The sequence below is a fragment of the Eleutherodactylus coqui genome, chromosome 3 (genome assembly GCF_035609145.1).
Source record: "Eleutherodactylus coqui strain aEleCoq1 chromosome 3, aEleCoq1.hap1, whole genome shotgun sequence".
In the NCBI taxonomy this organism is placed as follows: Eukaryota; Metazoa; Chordata; class Amphibia; order Anura; family Eleutherodactylidae; genus Eleutherodactylus; species Eleutherodactylus coqui.
The window spans coordinates 49264397-49282825 of NC_089839.1; positions in this window are offsets into that span (position 1 = coordinate 49264397).

Here is an 18429-nt window from a genome sequence, read left to right on the forward strand (position 1 = left end):
TGATATCTTCTAATATATCTAACCTCTGTTGGCAATGTCGCTCGGAGATAGGTAATTTTTTGCACATTTTTTGGTGCTACACTAAATTGGATTTTTTTTTTGGAAAGCGGTACAGTCCTTCTTAGAAAATCTCTCAGGATACCAAATGCTTTGGTCCCCAGCTCCTTGTCTGCTCAACCTTGACCTTAAGGACCTACCCCCTTGTCATGGAACTTTTATTTCTCATACCTTTGTAGTATCTGTTAGCCAAGAATTGGAGGTCATAAGATATCCTTACCATTGGTGAATTAGTTCAATGTATTGATTATAATTGCACTATTTAGGGCTTAGTTGCATCTCAGCAGGCGAGACACCATATTTACTGCTGCAACTAGGAAATCTGGCTTAGCAATTAACAAGAAAAGGAATTCATACTATAGGTTTTGGGGTTAGTCTTAGGCATCTCGTCTTTCTTCTTCGTAATTAATCCACTGCAGTGGTTTGGAAATGGTACTTCTACTCATACCACCATAAGTGCCAGATGTTCCTGTTCTCCGTTTGTTGTTATAAATGTATTCTTTTTTGAGTATTTCTGTTTAATGTATATTTTTTCAATAGCCAATCACAGGAAACTTCAGTAAATTTGAATGTCCTTGTGTCAACGAATCCAAAAGATTGTGTTTAAATATTCTAATTGTACATATTATATTTGAGTATATCATAGCTAAAGATTCTACCCAAGTGCTTCTACCCTGAGTATCATATTATTACATGTCATATGGACTTCAAAATGGCGTACATCTAAATGTCATAGTACAGCCTCTAATGACAGATAGGCTGGCACTTGTAGTTGCACAGAAGCTGGTGCTTGGTTACATCAGCCAATAAATGCCAATGGTCTCCCAGAACTATAAACTGTCCACAGGCTGACTACTGTTATAGTGATACCCAGTTGGACACCTGCTCCTCCACTCTACGAAGCCTTGTCTGCCTCGGAGGAAAGACTTCATCACTCTATCGGCACCTGGTTTGACGTAAGAAGATTTCGGGAAACTGCCAGACTATGTTGAGTGATCCATGGCTCCTTTTTTTTTCTTCTGAGCAAGCAATACAGACAACAATATGCCTTTAGTTTTACAAACTTTTAGGAATAATATACTGGTGAAATGGTGAACAATGGGGAGTGAAATAGATCGGAAGAGGTAGTTAAAATAGGAATTATTATTGCAGTCATAATATTAATCTACATAGTAATAAGAATCTCAGTGACCGCTTATACACCCATTTACATCGCTCACTTATGGGCGTTATTCTCAAATCTGTGCAATTTTATGGCACAGCATTAGAATACCGACATGGGTTTCCCATGCTTAGAGACGTGGGGGCTCAGCTCCAGCTCCATCGGCTGGGACCAGAGAAATCTTCAGCTGTTTAACCCAATGTGACCATAGCATGTTAAAGGTTGAGAGAGGGAGGAGGATCCATCTGTAACACATGAGTTTTCCATCATGTCTCATTGTTCTTTTATGACACCTGGAGGCTTGAGGATGTCCTCTGGATCTGCCATCTACGGTGGCCTCTGACTGAGCCTCATAGACAAATATAATACACTGCACTACTTCAGTAGTGCAGTGTATTATAGCAATGATCAAAGTCCCTAGTGGGGACTAAAATAAAAAATGTAAAAAAAAGTGTAAAAAATATTTTTAAAAATTAAAAAGTCAAATCCCCACTTTTCCTCTTTTAGTTTTTTTTTTTATTGCAAATTTAGTATTGTTGCATTTATAATGACTTATTTAAAAAAGCTAGCACATTAAGGGCTCAGTCAGACGAGCGTTTTTTTGTGCACACGCATGTGTGGACAAAACAGCGCATCAACGGATGTGCAAAAAACTTGTGATTGAAGCTCCATACCCATTGCTTTGAATGGGGCCATCGCTGCTGATGGCGGCCCCATTGAAAGCAATCGGATGCAGGCAACCCCCACAGTGATTTTTGGGAAAGGGCTTTAAATATGAGCCCTTCCCTGAAAATCTTCCCTAGATGTAGATAAAAAAAAAACATTACTCACGTAGCAGTGCTGTTTGGACTCCAGCGCATCTTCTCTCTGGCATCCCTGGTCACAGTGCTCAGCCAATCAGAGGCAGCGCTCAGCTGTCATTCAATGAATGGCTAAGCACTGCTTGTGATTGGCTGAGTGCTAAGACAATCAGACCCAGACTTTTAAATCCCCACCCAGGGAAAGTGCTTTAGAACAGTGTCGGGGATGCAAGAGAGAAGATGCGCTGGAGCCTGGACAGCACTGTTTTTTTTAATCTACACATAGAGATGATTTTCAGGGAAGGCCTTATATTTAAAGCCCTTAGGTGTGAGGACACTAGAATTCCCTTCAGTCCATAAGTGTGCAGATGCCTAAATTCCCCTCCATCTGTAGACATCTGAATTCCCCTTCCATCCTTAGGTGTGCCGATGTCTGAATTCCCATCCATCTGTAGGTGTGCGGATGCCTGAATTTCCCTCTGTCCATAGGTGTGTTGACACCCGTGTCTGAACCAAATCTGGTCTGATCTGTTCCATGGTCTTGGGGGTTTGTCTGTGTTTCTGGTTCAAGTTACTCAATGTTCTAGAGTTTGCATTATATAACATTTGTGCTCTGCTATTTTTTAGGGCTCTTTCCCATGAGCGTAGGCGTTTTTATGTGTGCCCACTGGCGCTGTAAAAACGCGTGAACAGGTGCACTAATCTAAAGTTTGTGCGCCCATTCAGACGGCACAGCCCCATCGAAAGTAATGGGAGGACATTGTGTTCCTTTGCCACAGTTGTCACAGCTGGGACAAGCTGTGGCAGGGAATTCTTCCTCCCCGCGGGAGTGCCATCATCACTGATGAGGGGACTTCCCGCAGGGAATATTTATGTGCACTATGGACCTTCCTGGCGCACGGATGTCCTATCTTTTGCAGGTGCACGAATTTGGGCGCCTGTAAAAAACGGATATGTGACCACACCATAGGGAACCAATGGTTCTATCAGGCGTGCTTTTTTTTGCGCACATAGACGCGTGCATGCCTTAAAAATAAAATAAAAAAATTGGTTAAAATAGCGTATTTTGCATAACTTGGCTTACAAAAAGCGAAAAAGAAAGTAATCCAAAAGGATTATATAGATCACCAAATGGTACAGTTAAAAAGTACAACTCATTCCACAAAAGCACCGGACAAAGCACCGTTGATGGGGAAAAAATGTTAAAGGTCTTTGAATGCAGCAATACAAAAAATGTATATTTTTAAAGTGTGAGAAAGTAGCATAGTATTTAAAAAAAGCAATGTAACTTTGGTATCAATGTGATTGTACTGACCTGCAGAGTTGATTTAACATATTAGTTAGAGTGAACTGTGGATGCCGTAAAAAATAAAATAAAAAGTGATTAAAATGTTATGTTCCCAAAAATGGGATAAATGAAGCCCATAGCTCATTCCGCAAAAAACAAGCACTCATAGAGATCCGTAGATGGAAAAATAAATATGTTATAGCTCTTGGAATGTGGCGACACTAAAACAAATCTTTAAAAAGAAAGTGTACAAAAATAGCAAAACATAAAACACTGTATAAACTTAATAGCGCCGGAATCATGCTGAATAATGTTATCACAAATGTATTCTGTATCCTGAACAATGTAAAAATGAAATCCAAATCCAACCCCATTCCAAAAAAAGTCCTAAAACTTGTATATGTACCCCAAAATGATGACATTAAAAAATTCAACTTGTGCCACAAAAAACAAGCCCTCATGCAACTATGTTGGTGGAAAAGTTAAAACCTATGGCTCTAGGAATGTGACAATGAAAAACACAAAAAAATGATTCATCATTAAGGCCTAAAATAGGCTAGCCGTTAAGGGGGTTGCCACGTTTGTAAGAATTTGTGCTCCTGGGTCTTTTAGTACTAGGCATTTTCAGGAGCACATCGATGCAGGTGGGACTGATTTGGCTGGCTGATTGTGGGGATTGCTCTAGCGAGCCAATCACCTGGGGTCTGTGCACATAATACCAGCCCCTCGAGCTAGAGGGTGCTGGTCTTTATACCTCCTCATCTCCTATCGAAACACTGATGATAGTATGTATGCTGTGTAGATCTCTGTGTGCTCATTGGTGTCAAGGTCTATTTGTCTTGTTTGTGGTCTGCATGCATGACTTTCTGCTTGTTTTCCTTTTCTGTCCTTAGGCGTGAGGACCCTTGAATTCCCCTCAGTCCATAAGTGTGCAGATGTCTAAATTCCCCTCCATCTGTAGACGTGTGGACGCCTGATTTCCCCTTTCGTCCTTAAGTGTGCTGATGTCTGAATTCCCCTCCATCTGTAAATGTGCGGAAGCCTGAATTTCCCTCTGTCTGTGGGTGTGTGGACACCAGTGTCTGAACTATATCTGGTCTGATCTGTTCCATGGTCTTGGGGGTTTGTCTGTGTTTTTGGTTCATGTTACTCAATTTTCTGGAGTTTGCATTATATAACATTTGTGCTCTGCTACCTTTTAGGGAGAGTGAATTCGGCCCTATGCTCCTGACATGGAGCCGTCCTTATCGGGACGATTACTTTGCTTATAGGTAGGTTCCCCCTTTTAGTGTAGACCAGGGTCAGATATTTCCCTGTTGTTGGTATGACAATGGATTTGCATGTTGTATATTTGTCTAATATAACTATTGTGTTTTTGGTATATCCGAGTTTTGTCATTTATGCCCAGATACTTACTGTCCAGTTACAGGTTATATATGTTCATGCAGGCAAGATGAATAAGCCCTGTGAGTGAACATAAGAGGGATAATCATAACAGAATAAATACAAGCATAACAGTAGTATAAATAATAGAAAAACTATAATATTATTGTCATTAATACTATATTTCTCAGACTGTTATACGCACCTGACTACAAGATGCACCCAGGTATAGATAATAGAAAAAAGGATAAAAATATTTCATACTAATTAAAACTTTCCTGGTGGTCTAAAGAAGTGAAGGGTTTAGTTTCAAGTGGATGTAGATAGCTACAGTGACCCCAATAATAATCATGCCTCCTCTCAGTGGCCCTATAGTAATTGTGCCTCATTAGTAATAGTGATCCCCATTAATAATAGTAGCCCCCATTAGTCCCAGTAGTAATAGTAGTCCCCAGTGGTAATAGTGCCCCCAGTAGTAACAGTGGCCTCTAGAAGTGCTAGTAGTAATAGTGACCCTCAGTGGCACTAAGTATCACAGGCTGTGACTTGACAGAGCTAACAACTCAGCTACCACACTTCTTCCTTCTTCCTTCTCCCTTCTTCCTTCTGTAGAGGAAGAGAAAAAAAGAAGAAACATGCAGTTATTGTCAATAGCCAGAAAGAAACAAAGAACCCCACTACTACAACGCAACAGTGCTAGCCATGGAGCCAACAAGCTTCTTCCTTCTCCGATGGAGAAGACTATTTTCTTGCTCTTCTTCTTCTCTTTCTTATTTTTTTTATTCTTCTTCGAACAATACTACTGACAAATAAAAAATGCAATGGATAAATTAGTGCAATCAATGACATAAAATGGAAATATCTCTATTGCCCCCATAAGTATTTCTGTGGACACACAATCCCTCTGGAATTCTTCCTCTAAAGTCACCTTAAGACAGCTGTCCATGGTGGCTACCCAGCAGCACCTTGTGGTGTTAGTAAATTGGAAAGACAAATACAAGTGCCCTGTGTAATGGAGACTCTAGAAATGCTACGTGCCATTCATTTCACCATGCTCAACCTTGTACATATTTATATAGTTGCAGTGATCATTTTCAACATTTTCTGCTTACAGCCCCACTATTTTATAGGAAAATGGTTGTCCCACCAATAGAAGCTATCCCCTATTCACAGTATAGAGAATAATTTGCAGATCATTGGGGGTCTGACTGCTACGACCACCACCAGTTACGAGAATGTGAGTCTGATGTATCCAGGAATGAAAAGAGCGCGGTTGCAAATTTACGCTGCTGCTCCATTCATTTCAACAGGACTGCTGGAGATAGCCAAGCTCAAATGATCAACTATCTTCGGCAGTCCCACTGAAATGAATGGATCCAAATATCCAAAGAAAAAAGCTCTGCGTTTCAAGGATCCAGTGTTATAATAGATATGGCCCAATGGTCCAGTAGTTATATCAACCGTATTTTATTCAGTCTTCATACAACGCGTTTCAGAGCTTGCAAGCGCCTTTTTCAAGTATCAAGTATCACACATGGCTCATTGAAAGTAAGTGTACATGCACTTCTATATATGTGAGAACTTGTTTTATACCTAATACTTGGATACATACTCAGGGGTCTCTGGGACCCAGAGGGCCTCATTACTCTGGGACGCCTCTCCAGTGATTCTGGCTACCGAGCGGGGTTTTGTGATAAGCAAACCAGGATGCAAGGTACTGGTGGGCCCCCACTCTATGAGGGAATTCCCATCGTGCACAATTGAGTACGACATCACCATTGTCTAAATATCTCCTGTATTCGAGATGAAATGAATGGAGTGGTAGTGCACATTTGTGACTGACACTACATCCATTCAGGGATACCCCAGATGACCATTCTCAGAATTAATGGCGGTCTTAGTGGTTGGACCCCACCAATCAGCTAGTTATCCCCTATCCTGCTGATAGGCCTAGGTCAGTTGCGATCTGACTATTTAGACCCATCCTATCACCAGAATGGGGGACCATGCTCATCTGCTGCTCCACAGCTGCAAGACTAAGGCTAAGAGGAGTTTAAATGGAGAGGTGGTTAAACAAGGGGCCTGCCACTCCATTCAAAGTCTAGGGCAATAATGGAAAAAACCAAGCACTTGGCCACAGATCCTTCAAAGCTCCTCCTTGCCAGTGTCTTGTGGGTTAAGGTAAAAAGGGACCATAGTTGTTATTCTGATATTCAGTAAGGGTTGCAGCAGTTAGACCCCGACCAATCTATCATCTACCACCTAACCAGTGGATAGGTGATAAATGCAGCTGGCTGAAATACCCCTTTAACGGTCGTATAACCATTTCATAAGATACATTTGTAATTATTCCACTTTGTAGACGCTTCATGCTTGACTTTTTTTTTCTTGTTTCCTTTCATGCAAAATTCTATGAGCTAAAAGAGGAACTGGCATCGTTTACAGCTTTTTGGTTACCTACATTAAAATGTATCACATGTGCGTACATCCTTTTTTAAAAATTTTCCTTTAACCTCGCCATTTACTTTAATTTCATTTACAGACAGACATTTCTTGGTAAACCACTTCAAGTGTCTTGTGGACAATATTCTAGACATTTCTCAAGGGAGAAAATAGTTTCTCATTGATTTGGAATTTAAAGGGAACCTATCAACAGAAGTGATCCTCTTCAATAAGGGCCTCTCTGCAGTGCCCTCTCAAAGCTGAACTAATGGGTCTAATTGTGCCCAGTAAATGCCAGTCAGTGACCTGAGGAAGTGAGCTTTGCTGCATGACTTAGACTCCTTAATATAGAGACTCTTTGTGTCGGTTTATGTCATGTGACTCCTTTCAACAGCTCTAAGTCCTGCAGCTCCGGCTTATTTTCTGTCAAAAAAATGGAAACCAAGTGGAATCAATTGGGAATTTACGGGATGCGTTTTTCTTAGGACAGAACAAAAAAATGGATATGAACCTATCCTAAAGTGTATGGGGGCGGCTGAACTTTCCCCCTACAAATGATGTTGGGTAAAGATAGATCGGAACCAAGGCGAATCGGAACCAAGGTGAATCTGTTCTAGATCCTCTGGCACCACTTTCAGTTGTTTCCACATCCTCAGAAAGTTATTGTGGAGTTTCAATAGTAATAAGCCAAGATAGGCTATACTTACCTCTCGTGTGCCTCTAGTGCTCCATTGCTATGGTGTCCACTCATTTCCATGTCAAGCAGTGATGTGCTACAACGGTCATGCCTTTAGATGGGTACAAGATCACTTGACCGGAAAGTGAATATGAATTTTTGTTATTTTTTTTTAGGTACAAATTAGTTTGGGGACAAAGAGGTTTAGCCAAAGTACAAGTAGGGTGGGAGACACCACTCATGACCCTTTTACACTTGTAGAGGGGGACTGTGCTGTTTTATTTGTATTTGCCTTGCATATTTAGCTATAGGTGACTGTTCCTCCAAGATTGGTGCAGAAGGCTTGGGGAGTTTTTGGTTCTAATGGGACTCCACAGCTCTGGTTTCCATAAGTGGCAGAGCGTGGTGAGGATCTGAGTAGTGAGCAACATATTCAGGGTAGCTGCGCAAAGACAACGGATGCTAGTGAGCAGAATCCAGTCCTACGGACAAATTAGGAGAAAGGGCGGTTGGAGCCATACAGGCAAAATTCATGTTGTGTACATATGCTGGTTCCTGCTGTCTTCCCGAGTCCCTCCTGCTGTATCAAACTCTAATCATCCACCAGTGTGTTCCCGTTTACAGTAGGCCACTTTTCAAGTACTCAGTTGATTCTGGTTACCTGCACCTGTTAAGCGACTTGGACTATCAATTTTTTTGACCCGGTTCCAGGAGTTGTTACTTTTTCTGTTATGGTCTCTAGCATCAGAACTTGTTTATAAAAGTTTATTAAATATCATGACCAAGACGTTTTTTATTATAAACCCTCATAGACTCCAGTATTCAGTTACAACTCTGGTACATTTCAAGGAATTCCCATACCAGCCAAAGCCAACTTTGGAGCGACCATAGCCTGAATACGAGGATCTCCTAACACCACCAGTGTAGTTTTTTGACAATGCAGAAATGATGCTGATTATTGTGCAGATCGAATGGTCTACATCACATGCTTTGGTGCAACATCCCACATCACCGCCGGTCCCCTGTTAGAGGCTTGCAACATAAAAAAGGAAGGATTGAATACCCAACCTTGCTTCCTGTGTATCCCTAACAGGGGCGTAACTATAGGGGGGGCAGAGGTAGCAGTTGCTACCAGGCCCTGGAGCCTTAGGGGGCCCAAAGGCCTCTGTAACATATATAAGACACCAGTATTATGAATGGTACATGGATGGTTGGGGGGCCATGTTACTTTTAAGATTCTAGCAATGTCCCTGAATGTGTGTTGCATTGATGGGCTTCTTAGACCCAACGATGAAGAGGAAAGTTGGGGGTATAAGAAGGCCCATCCTGAACTTTTACATCCAGGCCCATGAGGCTAGCTATGCCTCTGTCCCTACACACTGGGCATTAAAATGACCCTGTCGGGACACTGAATTTCAACGCCCAATACTTTTGCTCCCTGTGAAATTAGCCAGTGCTAGAGCTGTCTGGCTGTGTCTTACATCCCTAGACACACAAACACATGGCCAAGCCGAAAGTGTATTGGAGGGCTTGGAGAAACCGCTACCATTTGGCCAACAGATGTTGAAGTTATATGGGCACATTTAGCCATTCCTCTCCCGTGAATCTTTTTTGCCTACATGTAATAAGAGAAAATAAAAAATAGCATGTGTCACTTGCGCCATATTTGTAGAATGCCGTATACCACTTTTTGGTAGTATTTCATTTGATCCATGCAGCCGCCATATATAATATTGGTTGATGTCTACCATATTTTATTCGGCAATTTCTTGTTGATTGGATTTTTCCACTAGCATTTATGACATTCTAATTCTTCTCATCTAGACAACCTAATTGGAGCTGATTCATAACACATCGCTGTTAACATTGTTCTAATCATTTATTTGTTTAAAGAAATAATCCCCATGAGGCATTTTAAAACTGAAGAGAAACATTGTGTTCCTAACAAAGACTTGCTTCCTCCAGCAGCTATAAATAGTAGGATCTCCGCAAGGGGTTTGCTCAATGCATTTTTCAATTGAATATGCAATAAAAATAATGAATTTGTACAAGTCTATATATAATTACCATCCTCATCATCATGTATCTGCTGTATGAAGCATCAGGCATATGGCAGAACACAGATCATCTGTGGAAATTATGACATTTGCAAACATGTACAGATGGTAGAGAGGAATTCGTTGCCATCACTGGAGAACAGATTGTAGGGGAATCCATTAGGACTCCAACAGGAACTTTGTAATTTCGAACTAATTAGGATCCTTTAAGGGACCTTTCATAAAGGTTGAATTTGGCTGCAACACATGGGAAATTTTGTACCAAAATCTGTTTATGTTCATGGGGAATACTGAATTGAAAATGGCTTGAAGGGGTTGTCTAGTTGTAAATTATTGATGGCCCATCCTCAGGATATGCTGTCAATAGTAGATTGTCTGGAGTCTGTCACTTGGGTCCGTGCTGATCAAGTGTTTTCTGTAATTGCGTTCTTGTTCACTGAGCTGATTTTTGTAGGAAGCAGACATTAAAAATGAATCCTGCAATACCAAGCCTGGCCACTGCAGTGAGAACGGAGCTGTCTGCTTCCTGTCTAAATCAGCTCAGTGCAGGAGCACAACGCCCAAGAGAACAGCTGATCAGGGGGGTCCTGGTTGACAGACCCCCCGCTGATCTACTATTAAGGACGTATCCTGAGAACAAGCCACCAATAGTTTATAACTGGATAACCTTTTTAATTCTGCTGTCAAAATCTACATACCTAATGTGGATTTTGATGCAGACTTCAGCATTGGCAAATTTCACTGCATTTTGTATTGTCACCAAGTTCCATCCTCTGTGACAGGTCCCTGTTAGTGGCATGTAACATAAAAAAGGTTTTGTACCTCTGCTTTAAAGGGGTTGTCTCATATAGGTTTTACCTGTCATGCAGATACCCCAGCCATGGCTCATCCTGAAATGTATGGTAGTGCGTGGCTCTGAATATGCAGCATCGCTCTATTCAGTTCAATGGGACCACTGGAGATAGTTGAATTAGCTGAGGTGTCTGCATAACAGGTAAAAATTGTCATGAGATGGCCCCTTTAAGAGGATACTTTCCCAGGATTTGGCCCTGGAAACCAGAAACTAAACCTACATCTAGCCATGGACTGGTAATGTAGCACCTCTGGAATTCACCAAGAGTTGAGTTACAGACTTTTTTTGGCTTCCAAACTTTTGCAGTTGTGCCCACCAAGACCTTTGATGACACACCAGAATAGAAATGGAGGCCACATGCCAAAACTATATAAGTGTATATACAGGGCTACGACAAAGCGTAGACAAGGGGCGGTATATGGTAATCAGGGGCGTAACTATAGCGGGTGCAGGGGATGCGGTTGCACCTGGGCCCAGGAGCCTTAGGGAGCCCATAAAGCCTCTCTTCTCCATATAGGGAACCCAGTACTATGAATAAAGCATTATAGTTGGGGGCCCTGTTACAGGTTTTGCATTGGGGCCCAGAAGCTTCAAGTTATGCCTCTGTGCAGGATGGTTTAGGTATGGGTACGGGTACAGATACAGATGAGGGGGGGGGGGGGGGGGGCAGCACACCTTTTGCATCAGGGCCCCTGAGCCTTTAGTTACGCCCCTGATGGTAATGGATTATAGACAAGGGATGAATGTAAAATAATATTTCAATTTCAGGTTCTCAAATGAGACCAAAATCAGAGGTTAAATATTTTATCAACATTTCTCTTATTTGAATGATATTTTTGTGACAAACAGAACACAGGAAATCAACACCCAGAAGTGCAAAAGCCAAATCATGAAGGAAGCAGCACTGTGGTCTTTAAAGCTATGGTACACTAACAGGCAGAAACGTGACAACTTAGAAAATAGCCTTATTTTATGGAAAGGAAAATTACAGATGGAAATATCTCTAAATCATTAAATCACCTGCCTAGTACTTTACTTAGGTTCCCTTTGGGCTATCAAAACAGCTCAGACACATCGAGGCATGGCACTACGAAACCTCTGAAGGTGTCCTGTGGTTACTGGAACCTAAGGCCCATTAACACATAACGGTTATTACCCAAAATTCATTCAAATGACTGAGAATGAGCGATAATCGCTACATGTAAATGTGGGCATTATGCTCGTTTCATTTAAAATCCGTAGTTCTGCTACTGAGAGGTAAAGCAAACACATTTATCTGTCAGTAGGCCACACACTGTTATCTCTATAACATTGTAATCTGCTGTCAGCTGCAAGCAGAACAATGCAGCTGTCTGCATAGCTGGGCGTGTGATTAATCACATACTGGGCTCTACAAACAGCTCCTGGAAGCCATTTTACATGCAAATGAAAAGAATAAAGTATTAATGGCCATTAACATTTTATGAAAGTACATCGCTAAGGCCTCATGTCCACTGGGAAAATCAGGCCCGCTACGGATTCTCCAAGGAGAATCCGTAGCGGGTCCCTCCTGCCCCGCGGACATGAGCACTGAAAATAAGAGTAAACTTACCCGCAGCGGAACGGGCAGATTTTCTCTTCTCTATGACCGGATCTTCTTCGGCCGGCGGATGTGCTCTGCACGCCGGCAGCGTGCCACGCGCATGCCCCGGGCACATCCGCCGGGCCGAAGAAAGAAGATCCGGCCGTGAAGAAGAGAAGACCTGCCCGCTCCGCTGCGGGTAAGTTATTCTTATTTTAGGTCTCCCACGGATCTGGGCGGCTTCCATAGGCTTCAATAGAAGCCTGCGGGAGACCTGCACGAAAATGGAGCATGTCCATTTTTTTCATGCTCAATTTTTTTTAAATTCACTTTTATTGACCATCTGCGGGTATTTATCTACCCGCGCGTGGTCAATGCATCCCTATGGGGTGTGGATCCGCATGCGGGTGATCCGCTGCGGATTTAAAATCATCTTTTGCCCGTGGACATGAGGCCTAAACCTTTCAATCTTTCAGTCATTGAAAAATTATCTTTGCATGTAAATGGGCCTTAAGAAGTTATCAGCCAATCATATTGCGATCTAGAGAATTTGGAGGACAAGTCATCACCCTGAACTCTTTATCATGTTCCTGGAACCATTGCTGGACAATTTCTTCAGTGTGGCATGATGCTTTATCCAGCTGAAAGAGCCACTGCCATTATGGAATACTGCTGCCATGAAGGGGACTACTTGGTCTGTACAATGTTTAGGTAGGTGCTACGTGCCACATGTGTATTAAGGTCACGACCCAAGTACCCAGCAAAACATTGTGCAGAGGACTACTCTGTCTCTGCTGGCTTGTCTTCTTCTCATAGTACATCACGGTGCCATCTCTTCCCCAGGTACAGGACATACATGCACTTGACTGTCCACAAGGTATAAAAGAAAACGTGATTCATCAGACCAGGACACCTTCTTCTTCTTGCTCCATGGTCCAGATCTGATGCTCACATACTCATTGTAAGTGCTTTTGACAGTGGACAGGGGTCAGCAGCTACACAGCGCAGTGAGTGGCAAGCATGTCCTGTGTGATCTGATTCTTTCCTATTATACTAAGCAGGAACTTTTTCAGTAATTTGTGCACAGTAGCTCTTCTGTGGAATGAGACCAGCCAAGATACTCTTCGTACCCCATGTACGTCAATAAACCTTGGGCACTTATGATCCTGTTGCTGTTTCAGCGGTTGTCCTTCCTTGGACCAACTTCTGTATACCAGGAACACCCTACAACACCTGCTCTGACCCAATCATCATAATTTGTTTTTTATCACAGTCTCCCAGATTCTTACACTTGCCCATTTTCCAGCTTCCAACTCATCAAATTCACTTGCTGCATAATATATCCCACCCTTTGAAAGATATCATTTTATGAGATAATCAATCTCTTCACCTGTGACTGGTTCTAGCTTCCTCTACATTAAAATGTTGCTCTCAGGATCCACGAATAGACCCTGTATGACAGCATATGGGGTCCCTATATTGCATACCACACAGTGCCCAAATAATAGAGTTATGCAGTGCATGAAAAAAACTGCTTGATCAATAAACGAGAGAATGAAGCTTCAACCTTTCCATGGGTTTGCACTCCAAGTGTGGCACAGGAACGCAAGCTCCAGGTGACTAGGGCAACAGAAAAAGTGACATTCATCTTTAGTAATGAGAAGTTATGCACCATTTGCAGACCCCTAAGGCCAGCAGTCCCTAAGGGAGCATAATATGGACTTGTAGGCAGTTCAGAGTCCCAGAGTTGCTCCAACTACCGAACAATAGCCCCCATTCCACATGTAAGCAAGATCCTTCTCAAAATAATACAGGAAAGACTGAGATCAGTAGTTGAAGCGGCACTCCATGATGCGCAGGCAGGATTCCGGTGACGACCAGGACCCGTGACCATATTGCAAACCTGCGATGGACCATGTAAAAAGCTTGAGAATACCAAAAGACTATCTACACATGCTTCATCGACTACATCAAGGCTTTTGACTACATTGACCATGACAAGCTATGGTACGCCCTACAAGAGCTGAGTATATTGGCACATCTAGTCAAGCTAATAAAATCGCTTCATACCAATCAAAAAGCCACCGTGAGAACACAAGATGGGAACACAGGCTGGTTTAAGATTGGTAAAGGTGTCTAACAATGCTACATCCTCTCACCCTTTTTGTTTAACCTATATGCGGTAGTGATCTTGCAGAAAAATGTAGGATAGCATTGGGGTGAAGCGTGATGCTAAACATGGACAAAATCTGCAAAAGTAGGAAAATCGGTATAGCAACTGAATGCAGGATAGTGCAAACCACCGTGTTCTCCATAGCCATGTATGGATGTAAAAGCTGGACTGCGAAAACAGCTTCTAGAAAGAGGATTGATGCATGGGAGCTGTGGCGCTGGCGAAAGAAAGCTGCTGCATATGCCTTGGACAGCGAGAGTAACAGAGAAGTCCAGAATTGTTTAAGACTAGAGATGAGCGAACGTGTTCGTCCGAGCTTGATATTCGTGCGAATATTAGGGTGTTCGGGATGTTCGTTATTCGTAACGAACACCATGCGGTGTTCGGGTTACTTTCACTTCCTTCCCTGAGACGTTAGCGCGCTTTTCTGGCCAATTGAAAGACAGGGAAGGCATTACAACTTCCCCCTGTGTTGTTCCAGCCCTATACCACCCCCCTGCTGTGAGTGGCTGGGGTGATCAGGTGTCTGCCGAATATAAAAGTCGGCCCCTCCCGCGGCTCGCCTCAGATGCCGTGTGAGTTAGATGAGGGACAGTGCTGTTTGTACCGGAGCTGCTGTAGGGAAAGAATTGGTAGTTAGTGTAGGCTTCAAGACCCCCCAAAGGTCCTTATTAGGGCCACTGATAGCTGTGTGTTGGCTGCTGTTAGCAGTGGCAATTATTTTTTTTCTCAAAATCGCCTCTGCAGAGCGTTGCACCCGGCATTAGGGACAGAAGTGCTGCATAGGCAGGGAGAGTGTTAGGAGTGAGTGTAGCCTTCAAGAACCTCAACGGTCCTTTCTAGGGCCATATTTATCCGTGTGCAGTACTGTCCAGGCTGCTGTTAGCTGTGCTGCATTTTTTTTTTCTTCTCAAAATCGCCTCTGCAGAGCATTGCACCCTCCATTGATACTGCAGGGAAAGAATTGTGTAGGCAGGGCCACAACACAGTTATTATTCATTGAATATACGCAGTGCTGCCTTTTGGTGGAAAAAAACTGAAAATAATTCTATTTGTCCTGCCTCTGTCTGTCCTAAGGGCGGTGGACACGTGTCGGCTGCATGTGCAACGTTTAAAAATCAGACGCACCCAGCTACGTTTTACTCCTGGCTTCGCCATTTGCTTTCCTTAATTGGGAAAAAAATACCTGCTCTGCCAGAGTTAATAACTCTGCTACCCTCACGTTCTGTGCCACATTAGCAGGGCCACAGCACAGTTATTAAACTTCTCATGTTCATTGAATATACGCAGTGCTGCCTTTTGGTGGAAAAAAACTGAAAATAATTCTATTTGTCCTGCCTCTGTCCGTCCTAAGGGCGGTGGACACGTGTCGGCTGCGTGTGCAACGTTTAAAAATCATACGCACCCAGCTACGTTTTACTCCTGGCTTCGCCATTTGCTTTCCTTAATTGGGAAAAAAAATACCTGCTCTGCCACAGTTAATAACTCTGCTACCCTCACGTTCTGTGACACATTAGCAGGGACACAGCACAGTTATTAAACTTAGATTATTCATTCACTAGAGGCAGTGGGGCCTTTCGTTTTCAAAAAACGGAAAAAATTATATTTGGCTGCAGTCTTGCGCCAATTTATTTCCTGCCTGTGAAATCAAATTACTGGTAATACAGCATGCTGAGGGGTAGGGGTAGGCCTAGAGGACGTGGACGCGGCCGAGGACGCGGAGGGCCAAGTCAGGGTGTGGCACAGGCCGAGCTCCTGATCCAGGTGTGTCGCAGCCGACTGCTGCGCGATTAGGAGAGAGGCACGTTTCTGGTGTCCCCACATTCATCGCCCAATTAATGGGTCCACGCGGGAGACGGTTATTAGAAAATGAGCAGTGTGAGCAGGTCCTGTCCTGGATGGCAGAAAGTGCTTCGAGCAACCTATCGTCAACACGCAGTTCTGCGCCGTCCACTGCTGCAAATCCGAATCCTCTGTCTGCTGCTCCTCCTTCCTCCCAGCCTCCTCACTCCACTACAATGACACCTGCTCAGGAGCGGGTACACTCCCAGGAACTGTTCTCGGGCCCCTGCTTAGATTGGGCAGCAGCGGTTCCTCTCCCACCAGAGGAGTTTATCGTCACTGATGCCCAACCATTCGAAAGTTCCCGGGGTCCGAGGGAAGAGGCTGGGGACTTCCGCCAACTGTCTCAACTACTTTCTGTGGGTGAGGAGGACGATGACGATCAGACACAGTTGTCTTGCAGTGAGGTAGTAGTAAGGGCAGTAAGTCCGAGGGAGCAGCGCACAGAGGATTCGGAGGAAGAGCAGCAGGACGATGAGGTGACTGACCCCACCTGGTGTGCAACGCTTACTCAGGAGGACAGGTCTTCAGAGGGGGAGTCAAGGGCATCAGCAGGGCAGGTTGCAAGAGGCAGTGCGGTGGCCAGGGGTAGAGGCAGGGCCAGACCGAATAATCCACCAACTGTTTCCCAAAGCGCCCCCTCGCTCCATGCCACCCTGCAGAGGCCGAGGTGCTCTAAGGTCTGGCAGTTTTTCACAGAGACGCCTGACGACCGACGAACAGTGGTGTGCAACCATTGTCGCGCAAAGCTCAGCCGGGGAGCCAACACCAACAGCCTCACCACCACCACCATGCGCAGACATATGAAGGCCAAGCACCCCACAAGGTGGGACAAAGGCCGTTCAGCGCCTCCGGTTTGCACCCCTGCCTCTCCCCCTGTGCCCCAACCAGCCACTGAGATGCAACCCCCCTCTCAGGACACAGGCACTACCGCCTCATGGCCTGCACCCACACCCTCATCTCCGCTGTCCTCGGCCCCATCCAGCAGTGTAGTTCAGCGCACCGTCCAGCCGTCGCTTGCGCAACTGTTAGAGCGCAAGCGCAAGTACGACGCCACGCACCCGCACGCTCAAACGTTAACCGTCCGCATAGCAAAATTCATCAGCCTTGAGATGCTGCCGTATAGGGTTGTGGAAACGGAGTCCTTCAAAAGTATCATGGAGGCGGCGGCCCCGCGCTACTCAGTTCCCAGTCGCCACTACTTTTCCCGATGTGCCGTCCCAGCCCTGCACGACCACGTCTCCCGCAACATTGTACGCGCCCTCACCAACGCGGTTACTGCCACGGTCCACTTAACAACGGACACGTGGACAAGCACAGGCGGGCAGGGCCACTACATCTCCCTGACGGCACATTGGGTGAATTTAGTGGAGGCTGGGACAGAGTCAGAGCCTGGGACCGCTCACGTCCTACCCACCCCCAGAATTGCGGGCCCCAGCTCGGTGGTGGTATCTGCGGAGGTGTATGCTTCCTCCACTAAAGCACCCTCCTCCTCCTCCTCCTCTGTCTCGCAATCAAGATGTGTTAGCAGCAGCATGTCGCCAGCAGTCGGTGTCGCGCGGTGTGGCAGCACAGCGGTGGGCAAGCGTCAGCAGGCCGTGCTGAAACTACTCAGCTTAGGCGATAAGAGGCACACGGCCCACGAACTACTGCAGGTTCTGACACAGCAGACCGACCGCTGGCTTGCGCCGCTGAGCCTCCAACCGGGCATGGTCGTGTGTGACAACGGCCGTAACCTGGTGGCGGCTCTGCAGCTCGGCAGCCTCACGCACGTGCCATGCCTGGCCCACGTCTTTAATTTGGTGGTTCAGCGCTTTCTGAAAAGCTACCCACGCTTGTCAGACCTGCTCGTAAAGGCGCGCCGGCTCTGCGCACATTTCCGCAAGTCCCACACGGACGCTGCCACCCTGTGCACCCTGCAACATCACTTTAAGCTGCCAGTGCACCGACTGCTGTGCGACGTGCCCACACGGTGGAACTCTACGCTCCACATGTTGGCCAGGCTCTATGAACAACGTAGAGCTATAGTCGAATACCAACTCCAACATGGGCGGCGCAGTGGGAGTCAGCCTCCTCAATTCCTTTCAGAAGAGTGGGCCTGGTTGGCAGACATCTGCCATGTCCTTGGTAATTTT